This window comes from Orycteropus afer, unplaced genomic scaffold, assembly GCF_000298275.1.
Source record: "Orycteropus afer afer isolate SDZICR_OR568_19922 unplaced genomic scaffold, OryAfe1.0 scaffold00021, whole genome shotgun sequence".
NCBI lineage: Eukaryota > Metazoa > Chordata > Mammalia > Tubulidentata > Orycteropodidae > Orycteropus > Orycteropus afer.
Window position 1 is genome coordinate 7,808,288 of NW_006921608.1, and position 23,280 is coordinate 7,831,567.

A 23,280-nucleotide genomic window follows, 5' to 3' on the forward strand; every position below is an offset into this window, starting at 1 on the left:
CACCTCTCTCCTGGGTTCGATAATTCACTGTAGTGGCCACACAGAACTCACAGATTACAGGGTTTACTAGGGAAGCACCAGTCTACAACTCAAGTTCAGGAAGAACGCTCAGTCTCTCTCCCAGCCCACCGTCCCTCAGCCAACAGTCTCTCACAGTCTCTTTCCGGGGTGCATGTCTCTTGCGTCTCTTTCCCAGCAATGCGTGTCTCTGGAGCCCGTGTCTCTTTCCATAGCAAGTCTTCCTCGACCAGCAGTCTTGAGAGAGTTCTGCCTCCAGGAGGCCTCCTTTTTGAGCCTGGCAGGGTGGTCAAACTAGCCAATTATAGCATCAGAACTCTAAGCACCTCCCAGAACATTGTTTTGTGCCACTCCCAACAGAAATACTCCAGGTGGACACCTTCAGCAATCAGGAACTCCTCAGTTGCTCATAGCAAATCCCACCTTGGAGTTTACAAAGACTTATGGGTAGAAAAGCCACACAAAGTAATTTACTATACCACAGAAGGTTTTTTTGTTTTATTATTTAATTTACTTGTTTCAGGTCCAAGGAGCTCTGGTGGCATAGTGGTTAAAGCGTTGGACTATTAACCAAAATGTCAGTGGTTCAAACCCATCAGCTGCTCTGTGGAAGAAAGATGACGCAGTCTGCTTTGGCGAAGATTTACGGCCTTGGAAACCCTCCTCTGTTCTAAAAGGGTGGCTATGAGTTGGAATTGACTTGATGGAAGTGGATTATAGGTCTGTTCAGATTTTCTGTTTCTTTTTGTATCTGTTTCAGTAGTTTCATCATTCTAATAATTTTTCCACTTCACCTAGGCTATCTAATTTGTTGGTATATACATTCATAATATTCCCTTAAAATCTTTTTTACTTCTGTAGGATTGGTGATACTGTTCCCTCTTTGATTTCTAATTAAGTCTTCTATTTTATCTTGGTCAGTTTTGCTTAAAGGTTGTCTTTTTTTTTTTTTTTTTTTTTTAAAATCTTTTTCAAAGAATCAATTTGGTTTCACTGATTCTATTTACTTATTTATTTCATTTATTTCTGTTCTGATCTTTGTTATTTCCTTCCTTTTGCATTAGGTTTAGTTTGGTCTTCTTTTTTTATATTTTTTTTAGGTAGAAAGTTAGGTTATTGATTTGAGATCTTCTTTAATATGAAGGTATACAGCTTGAAATTTCCCTGAGTACTCTTTCAGATGTATTTGTTAGTTTTGATATGTTGTGTTTTAATTTTCGTTCATCTCATAATATTTTCTAATTCTTTTGTGATTTCTTTGATCTGTAGGTTATTTTGGAGTCTATTTTAAATTTTTCATGTATTTGTGAATTTCCATTTGTTACTGATTTCTAATTTTATCCCATTATCTATGAACATAATTTTTATTATTTTAATCCTTTCAAATTTACAGAGTCTTTATTTTATTTTTTTAATGATCTAACATACTGTCTGTCCTGGAGAATATTAGTTTATGGCTCTATTGTTAGGTAGGGAATTCTTGTGGCATAGTGCCTAAGGCATTTGACTGCTAACCAGAAGGCTGGTGGTTCAAACCCACCAGCCACTGCTTGAAAGGAAGATGGGGTGATCTACTTCTGTAGAGATACTGCCTCGGAAACCCAAGGAGAGGTCGCTATAAGTCAAATCAACGCCACGGTAGTGAGTTTGGTTTTTTTTTTAAGTCATTATAAAATGTCCTCCTTTGTCTCTAGTAACAGTTTTGTCTTAAGGCATATTTTGTCTGATATTAGTATAGCCATTCCAACTGTCTTCAGTTATTGTTTATATGGTGTATCATTTTCCTTACTTTTACTTTCAACCTTATTTGTTCTTAAAATCTGAAGTCTGTCTCTTGTCGTTTTGCTATTTATTTCTGTTTTGTGTCTTTTTTGTTCCTCTGTAAACATAGAGCCTTCTTTTATGTGAAGTAGATATTTTCTAGTGTACCATTTTAATTCAGTTGTCATTTCTTCTATTATATTTTTTTAGTTATTTCCTAAATGGTTGTCCAGGTAACAGTCTAGTTCTGATTAGTGCCAATAAAGTTTCAGCAGTTTACAAAATCTTTGCTCCCTTGTAGCTCCATTTCTTGCCCTGTCTTTGTGCCATTGTTGTCATACAAATTACATCTTTATGTATTGTATAGCTCTTAACACAGATGTATAATTATTGTTTTATGCAGTTAGGTTTCAAATTAGATAGGATAAAATAAGTTACAAACAAAACACACATTTATATTTATCTGGTTAGCTTTACCTGTTTGTGTATTTCTTCATTGCTATTTGAATTACTGTCTAGTGTCTTTTCATTTCTACTTGAAGGGCATCCTTTGTAGTATTGTATGACAGATCACTAGTGATGGAACCACCCAATTGGTAATTTGCCTGGCAATATCATAATCTGTATTTCATTTTGTAAGGACAGTTTTGCTGACTGCTGGCTTCCATAAGTCTTGATTAGAAATCAGCTGTTAGTCTTCTTGTGTTACAAATTGCTTCTCTATTGCTGCTTGTAAGATTCTGTCTTTGTCTTTTATAGATTGATTATGATGTGTCTAGGTATGAATCTTTTTTAGTTTATTCTATTTGGATTTTGTTCACCTTATTAATTGTGTACATCAGTTTTTTAAAAATCAAATTATTTCTTCAAATATTCTTTCTGCCCCCTCTCCTCTTTCTCCTGGGATTCCCAGTGTATGGATGTTGGTATACTTGGTGGTGGTTCACAGATTTCTAGTCTTTGTTCATTTTCCTTCGTTCTTTCTCATATGGGGTAATATTAATTGACCTATCTTTAAATTTTTCATTTTAGGTTTTGTACTTTTCAACTCCAGAAATTATTCTTTTCAATAATTTCTGTGTCTATTGGCATTTGCTATTTGGTGAGACCTCATTCTCGTACTTTTAGTTTTTTTTTACTTCTTTGACATGGGCTTTTTTTTTTATAAGCTCTTTGATCATACCTTTATCTAGTAAGTCAGACACCTGGACTTCCTTGAGGATAGTTTCTTTTGACTGCTGTGCCTCCATAGTTTGTCATGAGAAATCTACAGTTGTTCAAATCATGGGTCCTTACAGATACTTCTTTTTATCTAGCTGCTTTCAGGGTTTGTTGTTGTTGTTGGCTTTAATTTTTCAGAAATTTGTTTATGGTTGAGTATGAATTTCTTTGAGTTTATCCTGGATCAGATTTTCTCAGTTTGAATGAATCTGTAGAATCATAATCTGTAGGATTATGTCTCTCACCAAACTTTATAAATTTTTAGCTTCTTTATCTAAAAAAAATCAGCCCCACTAACATTCTTCTCTCTTTCTGGAAATTCAGTGACATGAATGTTAGATCTTAGATTGTTCCATGGATTCTTGAGTCTCTGCTTTTTTCCCAAAAAATATCTTTTTTCCTCTCCAGTCGTATTGGGGAATTACTTTTGAGCTCTTTTCAGTTTTATTGACTCTCCTGTCATCTCTAATCTGCTAGTCAGTCTGTTGTTGTTGTTAGGTGCCGTCAAGTTGTCTGCAACTCATAGTGACCTCATATACAGCAGAACGAAACACTGCCCGGTCCTGTGCCAGCCCCACGATCTTTGCTATACCTGTGCCCATTGTTGCAGCCACTGTGTCAATCCATCTCATTGAGGGCCTTCCCCTTTTTCATTGTCCCTCCATTTTGCCAAGCATGATATCCTTCTCCAGGTAATGGTCCCTTCTTACAGTATGACCAAAGTAGGTGAGAAGAAGTCTGGCCATTCTTGCTTCCAAGGGGCATTCTAGCTGCACTTCTTCTAGGACAGACTTGTTCTTTTTTTTTGCACATTTCATTATAATAATTGACTTTGTCTTTTTGAGCTGCTCTTTGAAATCTTCTGTTCAGCTCTTTTATCTTGTCATTTCTTCCATTTTCTTTAGCTACTCTCCGTTCAAGGGCATGTTTCAGAGTCTGTTCTGATGTCCATTTTGGTCTTTTCTTCCTTTTTTGTCTTTTTAATGATCTTTTACTTTCTTCATGGATGATGTTCTCGGTATCACCCCATAGTTCCTCTGGTTTTTGGTCATTGGTGTTCAGTGAATCAAATCTGTTCTTTAGACAGTCTGTAAATTCAGGAGGGATATAGTCAGGGTCTTATTTTGGCTCTCTTGGACTTGTCTTCAGCTTCAACTTGTACCTGCATATGAGCAGTTGATTGTCTGTTCTACAGTCAGCTCCTGACCTTGTTTTGGCTGAAGATACTGAGCTTCTCCATCTCTTCTTGCCACAGATGTAGTCAGTCTGTTTCCTGTGTACTCCATCTGGCAAAGTCCACCTGTGTAGCCACCGTTTGTGTTGTTGAAAAAAGGTATTTGCAATGAATAAGTTGTTGGTCCTGCAGAATTCTATCATGCAATCTCCAGCATCATTTCTGTCTCCAAGGCCACATTTTCCAACTTCGGTGATTCTTCTCTGTTTCCAACTTTTGCATTCCAGTCACCAGTGATAATCAGCACATCTTGATTGCATGTTTGGTCAATTTCAGACTGCAGGAATTGGTGAAAATCTTCAATTTCCTTATCTTTACTTTGGTGGTTGGTGTGTAAATTTGAATAATAGTAGTATTAACTGGCTTTTGTTTGTAGGCATATGGATATTGTTCTGTCATTGGCAGCATTGTACTTCAGGATAGCTTGAAACATTCTTTGTGATGATAAATGCCATGCTATTCCTCTTCAATTTGTCATTCCCAGCATAGTAGATCATACGGTTATCTGATTCAAAATGGCCAAAACCAGTCTATTTCAGCTTACTAATGCCTAGGATATCAGTCTTCATGCATTCCATTTCATTTTTGACAACTTCCAATTTTCCTAGATTCATACTTTGTACATTCCATGTTCCAATTATTGATGGATATTTACAGCTGTTTCTTCTCAATATATTGAGTTGTGTCACTTCAGCAAATGGAGGCCCCGAAAGCTCTACTTTATCCATATCATTAAGGTCGGCTCTACTCTGATGAGGCAGCTCTTTCTCAGTCATATTTTGAGTGCCTTCCGACCTGAGAGCCTTATCTTCTGGCACTATATCAGACAGTGCTTCAGGGCTATTCATAGAATTTTCCAGTAATATATCAGACAGTGTTTCACTACTATTCATAATGTTTTCACTGGCCAATTCTTTGAGAATTTGATGGCTTCTTCCTCCTTCTGACTCTGTCTCAGTCTGGAAGCTCCACTGAAACTGGTCCCCCATGGGCACATGTTGGCACAGCCTCCAGCCCACAGCAACATGCAGCCACCACAGTACAACAAACTGACAGACAAGTTTGTCTCCCTTAGCTATTCCAACCGCTCCGCTTACTTCCTGGGCTTCCCCCTACGTGTTCCTGCTGACCCTGTCTGCCACTGCTCCCTGCCACCTGGGGGCTCTCCCCAATCTGCCTTACCTGTTCTGGCTGCCTATCCGGAAATGGACTGGTATTGACCATTTAAAATCTGACAATCATATGGTCTAAAAGTGGGGAAATGGAAAGTAACCAGGAAATGACAAAGGGTGAGGATTTCAGGATAGCAGCCTCATAAACTTTTTTTTTTTTCCACTGTGCAACCCGCTTCCGGACCCAAAACCTATGGGCAAGGAGGCCAGGCAACGGTTCTGGGCTACACTTTGCTCTGGCATGGGACACTATGAGATGGGCCTGTCATAAATCCAAACCGTGCATCCCATAAAGTTTTTTAATGAAGTCCTGGGGCCACTCCTGATGTGCACATGCATAAATATGATACTGATTAACAGAGCAAGGCTCTCCACCCAGGCCCACAACTGATGACTAGGAGTCTCAGACGAGGTATAGGCCTGAATAGCACTGTAAAGGCTTTCAAAACCAATCTGACACTGAAACACAGAAAAGTAAAAACAAAGTATCAATATTTCCCATAGGCTATAAACAAGACATAGAATCTCATAATATAATGCCCAAGGTACAAACCAAAATTACAGCATACAAAAAAATCATGAAAATGCCAACTTATAACTCATGCAAGAAAAAACAGTAACAGATGTCTACAAGTTTATACAGCTGTTGGAATTATTTGACTAGGACTTTAAGGCAGCTTTAAAAAGACGTTTAAATGAACTATAAACAAAAATACTAAAATATAAATAGGAGGTGTAAAAAAATGAAATTTTTGAACTGAAAATACAGTGACTAACATTAAAAACTATATAGACTAACTGTTGTTGTTGCTATATGCCGTTGAGTCAGACCCGACTCATAGTGACCCCTTCTTGGGTTTCCGAGGCAGTATCGCTACAGAAGTAGATTGCCTCATCTTCCTTCTAAGGAGTGGCCGGTAGGTTTGAACTGCCAGCCTTCTGGTTAGCAGTCAAGTGCCTTGGGCACTACACTACCAGAGCTCCTACCTGGAGCTGTAAGCGTTCCCTTTTGCAGTCCTCGAGCCAGAACTAGAGGGTTGCCCCTGCGTCTCACACTGTGCCATAGCGGTCATGTCCAAGTGTGGGGTTGAACTGAGTTCAGGTTGGGGGAAACCAGAAGCAAAAAAACGTTAAACGCACCATTAATTGGTGGAACTTCACATTCTGGTGTTCTCTCCCAGTCTTTCTTAAATTTATTTTTCAGAGTTAAGTCTATTTTCTGAGAAAGCAGCCCTGGTGATGCAATGGTCAGGTGCTTAGTTGCTAATGCAGATTGGCAGTTTGAACCCACCAGCTTCTTCTTGGGAAAAAAAGACCTGATGATTTGCCCACGTAAAGATTACAGCCCATAGGGCAGTTAAACTCTGCCTTAAGGGTTACTGTGATTTGGAATTGACTCAGCAACACACAACATTTTCTAAAAGGGATCCCTGGGTAGTGTAAACAGTTAACATGCTTGGCTGCTAAATGAAAGGTTGAAGGTTCACATCCACTTAGACGTACCTCCAAAGAAAGACCTACTTCTGAAAAATCAGCCATTGACAACTCAGTGGAGCACAGTTGTACTCTGACACACACAGTCACCATGAGTCAGGGGCCAACTCAGAGGGAGCTAATAAAAACAACAATAATGTTCTTTAAAAATAAGGATGTATGCTTTCTTTTGAGTAGTGTTTTAGCCACATTTTATACCTTCACATTGAATATTTATATTTTTCATGAAATTTCACATGACTTGTAATTTTCATTTTTAACTGCTAACCAGAAGGCTGGCAGTTCAAACCTACCAGCCACTCCTCGGAAGGAAGGTTGGGCAACCTCTTTCTGTAGTGATACTGCTTCGGAAACTCGAGGGGTCACTGTGAGTCGGATTCAACTCCGTGGCAGTGGTTGCGTTGCGTAATGTTACCGTTTATTAAGAAGGATATATTTTATTTTCAATTGATTAGATTTGGAGCTATCTTTGTTTTCTATTTACTTTCATTGTGTAGTAGTCAGATTGGATCCTGTTGAACTTTCACTGTTTCTAATTCATTGATTGTCTTTGTAGCATAGTATATCACCAGCATTTCAGTTTCGTTTAAGATCGAGGGCTTTGGCACCAGACTGTCTGAAATCAAATCCTACTCCACAATTTACTGAGTGACCTCAGGCACAAGGTTTTGATAATATAATCTTATTTTTTATTTTCTACTGCTTATTTTGCACTAACATGCCTTTTTTAATCATCTTTAAAATGATTAGATGAAGCATGTTATTGCTGAAGCTGGGAGGTTGAGAGGGTACTAATAGGGAATTATTCTATCCTTTCTGTTTTGTTTGTGTTTGAAATTATTCATAATCAAGGAAAATAAAAAAGTGTTAGAATATTCCCCCAAACCAGTTGACCAGATGCATTAAAATTTACAACCAAATTACAAACAATTAATTTGACTCAAGTTTTCTTTCCCTCTTCCTTAATTATTTATTTGATATCCTTTTTTTAAAAAAATCTTCGATCAGATTTAAAAAAATTTGTTTTTTATTTTTCTGAAGTATAATCTTGAATATATGTTCTTTATTACACAGACACACATGCAGAAATATATATGGGTTATTTATATTTTTAGCTGCTACAGAGCTGAAAATGTTTATTTAATTTGCCCTTACACTAGAGTAATGGTTGGACTAGGTACAGAATTTCAGGTTCCAGTATTTTCTGTTCAGAATTCTATGTATGTTCCTTTATCATCTTGTAACTTTAAGTTTACCAGATACAAATCTTATGCCATTTAAATTCTTATTCCTTTGTTTTATTTCCTTTTTGGAAGCTTACAATAATTTTTTTTAAAAGTCTTTGTAGTTTTCACACTGGTACTCATCTGTGTAGTTGAATTTAGTAAAAGAGAATATGATTTACAGTTGACTGCTAACCTAAATGTTGGGAGTTTGAACCCAGCCAGCAGTACCACGGAAGAAAAGGCCTGGCAATCTTCTGTTAAGATTACAGCAAAGAAAGTATCTCCAGTCACTATGACTATTTAATATTTGATGGGCCATTTTATCTGAACATATGCAAATGTATATTCTAAAGGTAGTTTTGTAAAACGTGTGTGTAAATATAGCATGACTATATTTACACACATACATCTGGTGGCGTAGTGCCTAAGGCACTTGACTGCTAACCAGAAGGCTGGCGGTTCAAACCCACCAGCCACTTCTCAAAAGGAAGGTTGGGCAATCTACTTCCGTAGTGATACTGCCTCGGAAACCCACGGAGGGGTCACTGTGAGTTGGATCCAACTCAACAGCAGTTGAGTTTTAGTTTTTTTTTTTTTCTATATGGTCTCTCCTTCTTGAATTCCTATTAAGTGAATAATCGATATCCTGCCTTTATGTTTTTTATGTCTCTTAGATTTTTATAATCTTATCTTTTTATTGTAAAATTGAAAGATTCTTCAGTTTATTTTTCTAAATTATAATTTGTCTAAAACCAAAACCAAACTCACTGCCATTGAGTCAATTCCAATTCTTAGTGGCCCTCATTGGGTTTCCAAGGTGGTAAAGTTTTTATGGAAGTAGATTGCCCCATCTTTCTTCCATGGAGTGGCTAGTGGGTTTGAACCGCCAACCTTCTGTTTAGTTTGAACTGCCAACCTTCTGGTTAGCAGTCAAATGCCTTGGGTACTGCAGCACCAGAGCGCCTTATAATTTGTCTATAATATGTCAATTTAGAAATATTTTTTATAATGGCAATTTTGTTTTTTCATACCTATAAAACCAAAAATCTAACTTTGACTCATAGTGACTTCTCCTTGGGTTTCCGAGGCAGTATCACTATGGAAGTAGATTGCCCCGTCTTCCTTCTGAGGAGTGGGTGGTGGGTTTGAAGCACCAGCCTTTTGGTTAGCAGTCAAATGCCTTAGGCACTACGCTACCAGAGCTCCTTTCATACCTGTATATGTATATGTATATGTATGTGTATGTCATCTATCAATCTGTCTGATTTGTGACTCTCTCATTCCTCTAACTTTCTAACTCTGTCTTTACCTTGTCCCCTACTCTCACCCCTACCCCAGAGAATATGGTAAGAGCCTTTTCTGAGGAGGGAAAAATCCACTTATACACATTCACAGAAAATTTTGTATATGATTTCATGTGACTCCAGAACTCCTTAAAGCTCATTCATGAACTCCACATCCTGGTTGGGCACAGTACTGTTCTTGAAGCAGTGCCTGGGCACCACCTGGCAGCTTGTCAGAAATGCAGAATCTCAGACCCTGGCCCAATATTGTATTAGATCTTCATTTTAACAAGATCTGCAGGTGATTGATTTCATATTCAAGTTTGAGAAGCACTGCTCTAGGAGGTTAGTAATCCCCATGGTGTATGTGAGCCGTATTGATTTTTTTATTTGTTTGTTTTCCTGTTTTTCTAAAGAAATAATTTCTGTAGTATCATCATGAGCACTTTTTTAAATCATACCTTGATCACCCAACTGTTTATGTCTAATTAAAGTAGAAATACTTATTTGGCAATAGTCGCAATACAGTACTGTGTTTGAATAGCAAGCTGTGCTATATGAAATAGTAGCAAGGAGACAAGGAGAGACTGATGGATTGACTGGTTCTTGTAACAATAGCAAACGCTTACATAGCAGTTACTGTGTGCCAGGCATTGTTCCAATTGTGCTGTGTGTGTATGTGCATGTATGTGTGTGTGCATAAATGTGTGTCCATATAGGTATGTACACACACACATACACACTCATTTACTTCTAATAACAACCCTGTGAGCATAATACTATTATTATTTTCACTTTACAGATAAGGACACTGAGGAACAGAGAAACTGTCTTAATTTGATAGTCCTGCTGTAATAGAAATACCACAAGGGGGTGACTTTAAAAAACAGAAATCTCAATGTACCAAATGTGAGTGACCAATATGGCAGCATTGAGGATGAGAAAGACAGAGAGAGTTACATGGGCAGTACAAACAACAAATATGAACCCCTTTGTAAATACAATACTGAGTTGTTAATGAAAGCAAACATGGGTATAGGGACGGATAGATGGGTGAACAAGCTAAACAATTATGTATGTCTAAATGGAGAGTGTATCCAAGATCATATACAGGGTTGGCAGACAATGGGCCTCTCGAAGAGTATGAAGGGATGGACACTGGGAGGAGGTAACTATGGGGAGGAAGTGTGAGGGGAGCTGCTGCATTGTAAATTTTGGTCAATGACATGAGACAAAGTATATGTGAACTGCTGTATGAAAAGTGAATTTACTCTGTAAATCTTCACCCAAATCCTAATTTAAAAAAAAAAAAAAAATGAAAAAAACAGAAATATCTTTTTTCTCACAGGCTGGAAGGCTAGAAGTGTGAATTCAGGCACTGGCTCTAGAGGAAGCCTCCCTCTGTTGGCTGTGAGGGAAGATCCTGGTCTTTCTCATGTCTGTAGTCTGGGTGCGCCTCCATTCCTTGGTGATCTTCACTGGCATCTGTCCCTGACACCACCACCTTGTCTGTGCTTGGTTCTGCAGCTAATTGGCTTTTCTTATAACCTAGACATTAGATTAGATTTAGGACTCAACCTACACTAATAATGCCCTCATTATCATAACAAAGTCCTTTTGGTGGTTCAAGTGATTTGCACTTGACTGCTAACCTAAATAGCATAGTGCCTGAGGCACTTGACTGCTAACCAGAAGGAACCACCAGCCACTCCTGGGAAGGAAGGTTGGGCAACATACTTCCATAGAGATACCACCTTGGAAACTCAAAGACGGGTCACTATGAGTCGAACTCTACTCAACGGCAATGAGTTTGGTCTGGTTTGGTTTTTGCTAGTCTAAATGTTGTCAGTTTGAACTCCACAGGAGTACCATGGGAGAGAAGACTTGGCGATCTCCTTCTGTTGAAATTACGGCTAAGGAAACCCAGGGAGCAGTTCTACAGTGCAACACATGGGTCGCCATGAGTTGGTGTCAGCTCAATGGCTGCTAATAGCAACATAACAAAACCCTGTCATAAATAGGGATGGGGATTATGATTCCAGCATGTGTTTTAGGAAGAGAATTCAGTCCTAACAGAAGCTGAGTGTCTTTGCCGTCATAATCAGTAACTAGAAGAGCTAGCATTTGAACCCAGATAGCTTGGCTACAGAATCGGTAATCTTAACCATCACACTGTTGTTGTTGTTGTTGTTAAGTGCCGTCAAGTCGTTTCCGACTCATAGCGACGCCATGCACAGCAGAACGAAACACTGCCCGATCCCGCGCCAGCCCCACAATCCCTGCTATACTTGAGCTCATCATTGCAGCCACCGTATCAATCCATCTCCTTGAAGGCCTCCCCCTCTTTCGTCGACCCTCCACCCTACCAAGCATGACATCCTTCTCCAGGGAATGGTCCCTTCTGACAACATGACCAAAATAGGTGAGACGAAGTCTGGCCATTCTTGCTCCCAAGGAGCATTTTGGCTGCACTTCCTCCAGGACAGATCTGTTAGTTCTTTTAGCAGTCCATGGTACTTTCAGCATTCTTCGCCAGCACCACAACTCAAAAGCATCAACTCTTCTTCGGTCTTCCTTATTCATTGTCCAGCTCTCACATGCATATGAGGCAATTGGAAATATCATAGCTTGTGTCAGGCGCACCTTAGTCCTCAAGGAGATATCCTTGCTCCTCAGCACTTGAAACGGTTCCTTCGCACTATACCGGCTTTTTATAGTTTTACTTAAATACCTCTCTAAACTCGTTAATGTAGCTTGTAAGCAAGCTGATTGATTGCTGATACATTTACTCTTTCTAATTCATTACTGGAATTCATCTGCTTGTGGTACTGACAGATGAGCCAGAGATGCCAGGTCATTAGTGTTTTCTGAATTGATTTTTGGTTTGCCATCAGTTGAGATTTTCAGATGGCAAGATGCTGGATTTTATGCTACCTACCCTGAAGGTTTGTTGTGAGGCTATTAAATAACTTACGTAAATACTTTCTACATCAAATATTAATTTTCTTCCTCAGTAGATTTATATAGACGAAAAGCAATTTGTAGCAACAGTAATTGAATGGCTAATAAAATTAGAAAGAAAATTTCACAGGCAGTGGAAGAAATACAAATAAAGTACCACATACCAATTCATTAAATAAGTAAAAGTAAAAATGTGATTAGGGTGCAATGAGATGAACATTTATACATGACCAGTAGAAATGGTGATCTCTGGCTGATGGGTTTAATGGTATTACTAGACATATCTTGAACATTTTCCATATTATTTCTTATTCACAAATGGTTTCCCTAATGTTGGACATTAGACTGTGCACAGTTTTTTCTCAAAAAAATAAAATAATAAAAATAATTACTAAACACTTATCATGTAGTTTTTGTACTAAGGAAGGAGTAATGTGGGGAAATCCCACCTTTGTTGCCAGTGGCATGGTAAAGATCAGTATGGATCCAATCCCCAAAATGTGGAGATTGAGCCAGTCCTTCCTTTCTCACTTCTCCATCCTTGTTGCCAGCCCCCCAAGTGGCATTCTCTCTAGTGCAGGCTACCCAGAGATGGGTCAGAACTTACAAGTTAGAAGGACACTGTCCTTCAGACCAGCTTCGAGCAGCCCTTCTTTGACACCAGTCATCCATAGCTAGGTCAGAGCTCAGGTTAAAAGAACACCATTCTTCAGAATGCCAAATAGGCAAATACTAGTCCTAAGTTTGCTGGCCACAGGTTCAAGGCTAGTGTCCGAGGGCCCCTTCAAGATACCAACAAACTCAGGAATCTACACAACACCCTCACTTCCTAACCTACTTGGTTGCACAGCCCCTTTGGGTTAAATAATTCACTGGAATGATCTACAAATTTCATGGAGAGTATACCATACTATGGCTACAAATTTACTATAACCAAAAAGGATATAAATGAAGGATGGTGTCTGGGATGGTCCCCAACATGAAGCTTCCATGTCCCTAGGGGTGTGCAACTCTTTTGAGAGCAGATATTCTCACCAATCAAGAAGCTTAACTGAGCTAGGTTCTTACTGGCCTTTCCACATGTCCATGATAGATTACACCATGCCTACTGAGGCAAGTCAACGTCAGGCCACCAGATTATTCCTCTTGGTCTAGTCAGCTTCCATTCATTAGCCTCAAGTGTGTTCTAGTTCTCAGGAACCAGAACAAAGGCCAAATTGCTTTCTGCACCTCACAGCATTGTTCTACATGCATTATATATATTAATTAATTTTATTTTTATATCAACACTATGAGGTGGATCCAATTTTAACACTATTTTATAGGAAACTAAGCCACAAAGAAGAACACACTTGGCATTTCTCAAGCTGAAAGAAATGAAGAAAAAATTCAAGCCTTGAATTTCACTATTGAAAGATTCTAAGGAGGAGCTCTGGTAGCATCGTGCCTAGGCACTTGACTGCTAACCAGGAGGCTGGTGGTTCAAACCCACCAGCCACCGCTTGGAAGGAAGGTTGCGCAATCTACTTCCGTAGTGATACTGCCTCGGAAACCCAAGGAGGGGTTGCTATGAGTCGGGTCCAACTCAACAGCACATAACAACAACAACAAAGGGCAAAATATTAAAAGATGCACGAACCATCAAAAGAAGATGGAAAGAATACACAGAGTCACTGTATCAAAAAGAATTGGTCAACAGTCAGCCATTTCAGGAGATAACATACGATCAAGAACCAATGGTACTAAAGAAAGAAATCCAAGCTTTACTGAAGGAATTGGCAAAAAGCAAGGCTGTAGGAATTGATAGAATGCCCATCTCAGTGGGCATTCAGCAAATGGATACAACACTGGCTGCATTTGCTCATTTATGCCAGGAAATTTGGAAGGCAGCTACCCAGCCAATTAACTGGAAGAGATCCATACTTGTGCCCATTCCAAAGAAAGGTGATCCAACAGAATGTGGAAATTATTCAACTATATTATTGATATTAAAATATTAATATTTTACACAAGTAAAATTTTGCTAGGGATAATTAAAAAACCATTGCAGTGGTATATTGACAGGGAATTGTCAGAAATAACAAGCTGGATTCATTAAGAGGGCGTATAGAATGGGGGATATCATTGCTGGTGTCAGGTGGATCTTGGTTGAAAGCAAAGAATACCAGAAAGATGTTTACTTGTGTTTTATTGACTGTGCAGAGGCATTCAACTGTGTGGATCATAACGAATTATGGATAACATCATAAAGAATGGGAATTCCAGAACACTTCATTGTGTTCACAAGGAACCTGTACATAGACCAAGAACAGTCATTTAAACAGAACATAGGGTTACTGAATGGTTTAAAATCAGGAAGGGTACGTTTCAGGGTTGTAACCTTGCACCATACTTACTCAGGCTGTATACTGAGCAAATAATCAGAGAAGCTGGGCTATATCAGTGACGTGGCGTCAGGATTAGAGGAAGACTCATTAACAACCTGCAATATGCAGATGGTAAAATCTTGATTGGGAAAGTGAAGATGACTTGAAGCCCTTACTGATGAAGATCAGAGACTGCAGTGTACAGTATGGATTACACCTCAACATAAGGAAAACAAAAATCCTCACAACTGACCAGTAAGCAGCAGCATGATAAATGGAGAAAAGATTGAAGTTGTCAAAGATTTCATTTTACTTGGATCTACAGTCAACACCCACGGAAGCAGCAGTAAAGAAATCAGATGTCGTATTACACTGGGAAAATCTGCTGCAAAAGATTTTCTTAAAGTGTTGAAGAGCAAAGATGTTGCTTTGAAGATTAAGGTCTGCCTAACCCACCAGCCACTCCTCGGAAGGAAGGTTGGGCAATCCTACTTCTGTAGTGATACTGCCTCAGAAACCCATGGAGGGGTCGCTATGAGTCGGGGCCGACTCGACGGCATATAACAACAACAACAACAACAACAACCTAAGCCATGGGAGCTCTGGTAGCATAGTGCCTAAGACACTTGACTGCTAACCAGAAGGCTGGCGGTTCAAACCCATCAGCCACTCCTCGGAAGGAAAGTTGGGCAATCAACTTCCGTAGTGATACTGCCTTGGAAACCCAAGGAGGGGTCCCTGTGAGTCGGGTCTGACTTGATGGCATCTAACAACAACAACAACCCAAGCCATAGTATTTTCATTATGCATGTGAAAGCTGGACAGTGAATAAGAAAGACTGAAGAATAATTGATGCCTTTGAATTGTGGTGTTGGCAAAGAATATTGAAAATACCATGGACTGCCAGAGGAATGAACAAATCTGTCTTGGAAGAAGTGCAGCCAGACTGCTCCATAGGAGCAAGAATAGCCAGACTTCGTCTCACCTACTTTGGCCATGTAGTCAGAAGGGACCAGTCCCTGGAGAAGGATATCATGTTACATAAAGTGGACGGTCAGAGAAAAGAGGGAACACTCAACTAGAAGGGTTGACACAGTGGCTGCAAAAACAGGCTCAAGCATGGAAAGGATTGTGAGGATGGCCCAGGACCAGGCGCTGTTTAATTTGGTTCTACGTAGGGTTGCTCTGAGTCAGAATTGATGACAACAACAACCAGCCGCAGAGAAATTAAATAATTTTCTTTAGGCCACATAATTAGAACCAGGGTTTGTGTTTTCAAAAGAGATTATGCTACTTTATGATTCTGCCTGTAGAATTTAAGGTTATGCATCTTGATATCCTTGCTAGCCTTGAAAATCCTGTAGCGATCAGTTCTACTTTGTAACACACTGGGTCACTATGAGCTGGAATTCGCTTGATAGCAACAGGCTTGGTTTTTGGTTTATGTTAGATAAGGTCCCTGGGTACTGCAAACCATTATGTGCTCAGCTACTAACGGAAAGGTTGGTGGTTCTCATCTACCCAGAGGTGCCTCAGAAGAAAAGTCTGATGGTCTACTTCCAAAGGTCACAGCCATTGAAACCCTAAAGAGTACAGTTCTGTGAAACACATGGGGTCTTCATGAGTCAGAAGTGACAGCAACTGGTTTTTTATATTAAATAATACCTAAGATAATTACTGACTTTTAGCATAACAGCATTAGTTATATAAGAGAATGTCCATATATTTAGCGATGCATATTGAAGTATGTAGAAGTGAAATGTATTGTGGCATTTACTTAACACATATGAACAGTAGGGAAAGCAGGAGTCAAATTCAAGACTCTTTGATGTCAAGGCTCATATACATTCCATTTTATCACCATGCTATCATACTATATTAGATTTTTGTCTTGCCTTTTGGTTTGCTTTTGACAATAGTTGCCAACTCATCTTCTTAAAATTCTTTCATACCTTGGTTAATGTAAGTAAACATGCCTTTGGTTTTCTCTTACTGCACTATATCTAGACATCATCAACAGAGAAGCATCTATCAAGAATGCTTCTACATCTTCTAGTCTTGGTGACATAAGACCCTAGTGTTGTATACTAGATTCTGTTCCTCAGTAGCTATGAGATTACACTTGTTGGTTTAACTGTTGAGTCTCAACTTCCTGGACCTTCAGGTGGGAATATCAGTTACTCCTGGGATTGTGTCAAAATACTTGAAAAATTATTACATGATGGAATAACTGGACTTTTCAGTTGTGAACCCAATTCCTAAAAAAGATAGTCTAGGTAATTCCTTCAGACGTTTCTACAGAAAGATTTTCTAACACAAGTGCTCATAGATGGAATTTCTTGAATTACAAGAAGTGATTTTTCCTGTCACTTGAAATAATGAGGTATAGGGGATGTGGTAGATGTTATTGAGAAGAGTAAAGCTTTGGAGAGACATCGAGACTGCATGTCCAAGGGTTTGAAGATATTCCCTGTAACCTCTCTAAAGTAGAACCCACCCACTAGCATCACGTCCATTCTGACTCATAGCAATTCCTATTGGATTTCCAAGGCTGTAATGTGAATCTTTATATTGCCTCATCTTTTTCCTCTGGAACAGCTGGTGGGTTTGAACCATTGACCTGGCTAGCAGCCAGATGCCTTACTACTGTGCCACCAGAGCTCCTCTCCAAAGTAGAAGGGTGTTGAAATAGATTCTTCAAGTGAAGATCATTCACTGGGACCCAGTGGTAGGAATATGGTTCTTCCCTGTCTTGATATTCTTTAGTGTAGGACTTTTCTCTGCTTACATTTAAGAACCACCACTACTTGCCCCAAGAAAGCTGCAAAGAAGGAACTTGGACTCATTATGCCTTGCACACGTCTAGTTTGTGCATTTTAGTGGACTTTCCCGAAGTCTGGCCTTTTCTTCACTTTGGCATTCTAAGAAGCAGAGGGCCAAGACTGGTGAATTTGCGAAATTAGAAAGTGGCCACTGTACCTGCTTTGGTTCTAGATCTCAGGTCTGCCTATGAATGTTGTTGTTATTAGGTGCCATCAAGTAGGTTTCAACTTATAGTGCCCCCTGTGACAAAATAGAATTGCCCTGTAGGGTTTTCTATGCTGTAATCTTTATAGGAGCAGATCACTAGGTGTTCCACAGAGCAGCTGGGTGAGTTTGAACCTCAAGCTTTTGGTTAGCAGCTGAGAGTTTAATCATTGAGCCACAAGTGTTCTTTCCTGCCTACTTATACCCAGAAAAACCAAGCCCACTGCCGTTGAGCCAGTGCTGGCTGATAGTGACCTTAAAGGATGGAGTAGAACTGCCCTAAAGTGGTTCCAAAGCTGTAAATCTTTATGGAAGCAGATTGCCACTGAGCAACTGGTGGTTTCTAACTATGGACCTTTTGGTTAGCAGCCCAATGCTTTAACCACCATACCACCAGAGTATAACCTAGGCAAAATGAGCTATCAAGGTTATCTTTTTAGCAGATTATTTGAGGGCTAGGTGCTCTGGTGGCACAGTGTTTAAGGCATTCAGCTGGTAACCAAAATGATGGCAGTTTGAAGCCACCAGCTCTGCTCTAAAGAGAATGTGGCAGTTTGCTTCTGTAAAGATTTATAGCCTTGGAAACTCTGTGGGGAGAGCTCTGTTCTGTCCTATGTGCTCACTGTGAGTCAGAATCAACTTGATGGCAGTGGGTTTTATTTGAGAGCTTGGGGCAAAACCTCGTTGGTAGTAAAGCATTTGCCTGGCTTTGCTGTCTATGCATATATCTTCTTCACAAATAAAAAATAATGGCCAGGCTACTGCATGTCTGATTTGAAGATTCTAGGACCTGTGCTTTGAGCTCTTTGCCCTCATTTTCTTCTCACATAATTTATCACATGAATTATCTATAGGGTTCCTTACAGTGCTGTCTATAAAGTTAAATATATAGGAAGAAGTTCAGAGTTGTAATAATTATGGGGAGGATTTTATTTGATATACTTTGCATATATAAGATGCTTAGTTAAGACATTAAACGGAATAAAAAGATGCATAAAATAAAAAAAAAAAACCACCTGATCTTAAGACGCCTACACATTTTTAGGACACATAAATAATTTGCAGAAGTCTCTAATTCAGAGCATTTTGTGTACCATGCAAATAGCATAATACACTGAGAGATCTTTTTTTTAGTTTTTAATAAATGTTTTGTCATGAGGAATGTAGAATATTTACGAAAGTAAATAGGATAACATACTTAACCTTGTATACCAAATATCTTGCCCCAACAATCATTATCCCAGGGCTACCCTTACCATATTTATAACCCTATTAAATTCTTCCTCCCTCATTATTTTGAAGAAAATCTCAGACATCCTGTCATTTCATCCATAAATATTTTAGAATGCATCTTTAAAAGATAAGGGTGTTTTAACTTAAATCTTAAGTACCAGGCCATTATCATCCCCAGGAACAGTTGTTAATTTTTCCTTTGATTTTGTGAAAAAAAAAGGCTCACATTTACAGTCTTATGAATGTCATTAATATTTTTGAATAAGAATCCAAATAAAGTACATGTAATTGTTGGATACTTCCCTTAAGCCTTTTTCAATCTATGGGTATACACCCCCCACACACACACACACACGCACACACACACGCAGCACAACCTTTTCTTTTCCTTTTCTTTTCTCCCTCCCTTTCTTTCTATCTTTCGTCTCTCTGTGTCTTTTTTACCTTACAGTGTATTTGTTAAGAGGAACTCTGGTGGCACAGTGGTTAAAGCATTCAGCTGCTAACCAAAAGGTCGCTGGTTTGAACCCACCAGCTGCACTGTAAGATAAAGATGAGGCATTCTGCTTCTGTAAGGCTGTATAGCCTTGGAAACCGTAGGGGCAGTTCTGCTGTATCGTATCGGGTGATGCTAAGTCCGAATCAACTCCATGGCTGTGGATTTCTGTTTAAATCTTTGCAGAAACAGACTGCAACATCTTTCTCCAGCGGAGCAGCTGTTGGGTTCAAACCACCAACCTTTTGGTTAGCAGCCAAGCACTTTCACCACTGTGCCACCAGGGCTCCTGTACCTCCATAGTTTAACTTAAAATCTTCATGTGTCACAGCTTTTCCTGTACATTTTTCATTGGATTTAGACTGCACTTGAGGTGTAGTAGTCATTTGCCACGTGTGGCTACTGAAATTTAGTTAATTAAATTAAACTTCAGGAATATTAAAAATTTAGTTCTTAAGGTACAACCAGGAGCTCTGGTAGCATAGTGTCTAAGGCACTTGACGGCTAACCAGAAGGCTGGCAGTTTCAAACGCATCAGTCACTCCTCAAAAGGAAGGTCGAGCAATCTGCTTCCATAGTGATACTGCCTTGGAAACCCAAGGAGGGATTGCTATGAGTTTTATTACTCTCATATATCACACCCTCTTGGTGAACGGACGTGCAGCCATCCCTCATTCCCACCCACCTTCTAGGCTGGCAGGAATTCCATACCATTCTTTGTGCTCTGATGGAGCCTGGGTACCCTGTCCCACCCTAACCAGATTTTTTTTCTTTTTTCTAGTTTGTTTGTTTTTGTCTGTTTTAAAACTACTACTATTATTATCACTTTTGTCCTTTTTATTATTCTTTATTCTTTATTCCCAGGTTCTACTTTTCAGCTTTTTTTCTTTTCCCTGTTCCTGGTTCCTTTTTTTTTTTTTTTTTTTTTTTTCTTTCTTGTGAGTAACCCTGTTCCTTGTTTTTCTTTTTGTGTTTTTCCCATTTTTTTCTTCATTATTCTCCTTCTTTACTTTTTTCTCTTATTGACCTTTCCCCAGATATTGTGGTGGTTTTTGTTTTGTTTTGTTTTTTTCCTTTTTCTCTTTTTTGGTTACTGTTCCTATGTGATTACATGGTGTGTTTTTTGTCCATTTGCTTTTACTTTTTTGATGGTTATTCAATTGTTATTTTTGCCTAACTGAGTGGGAGACAGCAACAATCCCCATAGGACAACTACACCCACACCTCCTGCAGCTTCACTTACTGAATGAGAGTCACCACCTCCTTCTCCACCAACGGGTCTATGATAAATAACCACCAAGAAGAGCCTGACTCACCCTTAGCTGCTCTTCACAAACATTTAACAAGGATCTAAGTACAACAATGTCTCAGAGGCAGCAGACCATCACAGTCCACACAAAGAAGCAGGATAAAGTGGTAGAAACAAGGGAGCAGGATACAGACCCAGAACACATCCCTGAGGAAGAAACAGCATTGGAACTCCCTGATAAGGAATTCAAAAGAATTATATTTAGGTATCTTCAAAGGATTGAGAGACAGATCAAGGAAAACACAGACAAATCCCTAGAAGAATTTTGGAAGAAAACATAAGAACAAAATGACAAAATAAATGAAAAATTAGAAATGATTCTAAATCCACAGATAGAAATCCAAAAGATGAATACTAAATTGTCAGAAATAGATAGATAACACATTGGAAGAGCAAAGGAGTAGAACTGATGCAATGGAAGACAGAATTAATGAGATAGAAAACAAATACTTCTTTAGAAAGGGATCAGTCAGAAAAAAGATCAAAACAAAATGAAGCCTAAGAATCATGTGAGATACCATCAAAAGGAATAACCTACATGTCGTCGGAATTCCAGAACAGGAAGAGAAAAATAAAACCACTGAGAAAATTCTCCAAGATTTTTTGGAAGGGAACTTCCCTTGATATGATGGAAGTCATTCAGGAAGTCAATGAACCCCAAACAGGATAGACCCCCAAAAGAAAATCACCAAGGCATATCATCATCAAACTCATTAAAACCACAGACAAAGACAGAATCCCGAAAGCAGCACGGGAAAAACAAAAGTTAACTTACAAAGGACAACCAGTAAGAATAAGCTTTGATTTCTCAGCAAACCGTGCAAGCGAGAAGGCAATGAGATGGTATATATAAAATCCTGAAAGAGAAAATTTTTCAACCAAGAAATACATGTTGTTGTTGTTGTAATATGCCGTCAAGTTGATTTCAACTCATAGCGACTCCTCCTTGGGTTTCCAAGGCAGTATCACTACGGAAGTAGATTGCCCCATCTTCCTTCTGAGAAGTGGCTGGTGGGTTTGAACCACCAGCCTTCTGGTTAGCAGTCACATGCCTCAGTCACTGCGCCACCAGAGATCCCCAGCAAAATTGCCCCTCAAATATGATGGTGAAGTTAGGATATTTCCAGATAAGCAGGAACTAAGAGAATTTGTTAAAACCAGACCAACCTTACAAGAGATACTAAAGGGAGTCCTTTGAACAGAGAACCAAAAATAGCAAACAACAACTGACCGTTAATACACAAGATGACATAACCCAGAAAGCACAGTTATGGTCATATCCAAAGTAAAATAAGCGTACAGGATTCTAAACAGGGAACCAGAGACTTCAATTTGGCAAATGAGGACAACTACAAACCAAAAAGAGGGAAAATACTGTGTAGTTACAGAACTTCTAAATGGTGAGGAAGTCAAGAGAGTTGCAAGATAGAATGGACTATTCCAAACTTGGGGAGAAAATTATAAATCCCAGGGTAACCTTCACATCACAGTAAAAAAGAAGACAAGCACAAATATTCAGCAAATACTAAAACAACAGCAACAAAGGAAATGATAACACAATTCATAAACATAATGACTCAGACAGAAAATAATATGGAACAAAGAAACCAGGGACACCATGAAAAAACACAACAAAATGACAGCAACCAATTCATACTTGCTGATAATTACACTGAATGTTAATGGATTAAATGCACCACTCAAGAGACAGAGAGTTGCAGATTGGATAAGAAAACCAAACCCATCAATATGCTGTCTACAAGAGACACACCTTAGAGACAAAGCCAAAAATAGACTAAAAATCAAAGGTTAGAAAAAGATATATCAAGCAAATGGCAACCGTAAAAGAGCAGGAGTGGGAATAGTAATTTCTGATCAAATTGACTTTAAGACAAAAACCACCATACGAGGCAAGGAAGAACATTATATAATGATTAAAGGCACAATTGAACAAGAAGATATAACCATAATAAACATCTGTGGACCCAATGAAAGACCCCCAAAATATACAAATCAGACTTTAAAAGAGTTGAAAAGGCAAATAGATGACTCCACAGTTATAGTGGGAGACTTTAATATACCACTTTCAATGAAAGATAGAACAACTGGAAAGAAACTCAACAAAGATGTAGAAGAGCTAAACAATACAGTCCACCAACTTGACCTTATAGACATCTATAGAGCACTTTACCCAACAGCAGCACAATATACATTCTTTTTCAGTGCACATGGAACATTTTCCATTATAGACCCTATGTTAGGCCATAAAGCAAGCCTTCATAAATTTAAAAACATTGAAATACTGCAAAGCATCTTCTCAGATCACAGTGCTGTCAAATTACAAATCAACAATAGGAAGATCAATGGAAAAAGAGTAAATATATGGAAACTGAACAGTACCCTCCTTAAGAAAGACTGGGTAAGAGAAGAAATGAAAAGTGAAATTGAAAAATTCCTTGAATCAAATGAGAATGAAAAC

The 23,280-nt window shown here is 38.9% G+C and overlaps 1 protein-coding gene and 1 pseudogene across 1 annotated transcript in view; one reads left to right on the plus strand and one right to left on the minus strand.

Annotated features, from left to right (window-relative positions):
* The window catches only part of LRP12 (LDL receptor related protein 12), a 103,048-nt gene that overhangs the window by 13,947 nt on the left and 65,821 nt on the right, over positions 1-23,280 (plus strand). The window lies entirely within an intron of this gene.
* LOC122152235 lies at positions 5,568-5,690 on the minus strand (annotated as a pseudogene).